This window comes from Dipodomys ordii, unplaced genomic scaffold, assembly GCF_000151885.1.
Source record: "Dipodomys ordii isolate 6190 unplaced genomic scaffold, Dord_2.0 Scaffold15, whole genome shotgun sequence".
Taxonomy (NCBI): Eukaryota; Metazoa; Chordata; class Mammalia; order Rodentia; family Heteromyidae; genus Dipodomys; species Dipodomys ordii.
The window spans coordinates 15794288-15795993 of record NW_012267231.1 but is presented as its reverse complement, the minus strand read 5'-3'; positions in this window follow the sequence as shown (position 1 = coordinate 15795993).

The following is a 1706-nucleotide window of genomic DNA, read 5'->3' as shown; positions in this document are numbered from 1 at the left end:
CCAAAAAAAAAAAGTGTGTGTGTGTGTGTATGTGTGTGTGTGCGCGCGCCCGCAGGTCCTGGGACTTGAACTCAGCACCTGGGATCTGTCTCTTTGCTTTTTCACTCAAAGCTGGCACTCTACCACTTGGTCTATAGCTCCACCTCTGGCTTTCTTTTCTTTTTGTTTTGTGCTAGTCCTGGGGGCTTTTGTTCTTGCTTTGTTGTGGAGATAATAGTCCCACAGACTTTCCTACCTGGGCTGGCTCTGAACTCTGATCCTCAGATCTTAGCCTCCTGAGTAGCTAGGATGACAGGTGTGAGTCATCATCTTCCAAGTAAGAAGCCTCTCCCCCCTGCCCCTGGCCCCTGAGCCCTCTTCCCCTCCCCTCTGCTCTGTGTCCCCTATCCTTGAGCTCCTGGTATTGATCAGGATCACTAAAGGAATCCTAGCCAAAGAGTTTCTCACGCAAAGGCATGCAAACTTTGACTCAGGATTGAATGTTCAGCTCCAGGCCAAGGTCCTCAAACCTCGTGAGCCTGTCAGCTTCCTTCTCTGCCCTGAGATCAGTGAGCCCCTGGACCCTTGAAGTTGTGTGGCTATCAGCCCAGCTGATGAGTAATCCAGTGTACCTGCCTTCTGTCGTAGAGGCTGGAGACAGAGACCCAAGCTGTTGTCTGTCCTCTGGTATCTTCCTTCCATTGTGGACAGCAAACCAAGCAACATGCTTGATTTCTGCTGTGTGTGTGTGTGTGTGTGTGTGTGTGTGTGTGTGCAGATCTTGGAGCTTAAACTAAGTGTCTGGGCACTGTTGCTTGATTTCTGCTCTCTGTGTGTGTGTGTGTGTGTGTGCAGATCTTGGAGCTTAAACTAAGTGTCTGGGCACTGTTGCTTGATTTCTGCTGTGTGTGTGTGTGTGTGTGTGTGAGTGTGTGTGTGTGTGTGTGTGTGTGTGTGTGTGCAGATCTTGGAGCTTAAATTAAGTATCTGGGCACTGTTCCAAGCTGGTGGCCTACCATTTAAATTGTACTTCCGTGTCTAGTGGATTTTTGGACTAGTTTATTGGAGATAAAAGTCTCATAGGAGGGGCTGGGAAGGTGGCTCAGTCGTAGAATGTTTGCCTTGCATGCATGAGGCCCTGAGTTTGATTCCTCAGTACCACATAAGCGGAAAAAGCCAGAAGTGGCGCTGTGGCTCAAGTGGTAGAGTGCTAGCCTTGAGCTGAAGAGCTGAGGGACAGCGCCCAGGTTCAGGCCCCACGACCGACAAAAAACAAAACAAAAAAGGAGCTGGGCATGGTGGCTCACTCCTGTAATCCTAGCTACTGAGGAGGCTGAGATCTGAGGATCACAGTTCAAAGCCAGCTAGCTCAGGAAAGTCTGTGAGACTCTTATCTCCAGTAAACCACTCAGAAGTAGGCAGGGCTGGGAAGGTGGCTTAGTAGTAGAGTGCTTGCCTCACATGCATGAGGCCCTTGGTTCGATTCCTTAGCATACCATAAACAGAAAAATCCAGAAGTTGCACCATGGTTCAAGTGGTAGAGTGCTAGCCTTCAGCAGAAGAGGTGAGGGACAGTGCCCAGGCCCAGAGTTCAAGCCCCATGCCTGGGGGTGAGGGGGGGGGAGAATTCCTTGCATATGGGCTGGGAAGATGGCTCAGTGGTAGAGCACTTACCTTGCATGCATGAGACCCTGGGTTTGATTCCTCAGCACCACATAAGCAGAAAA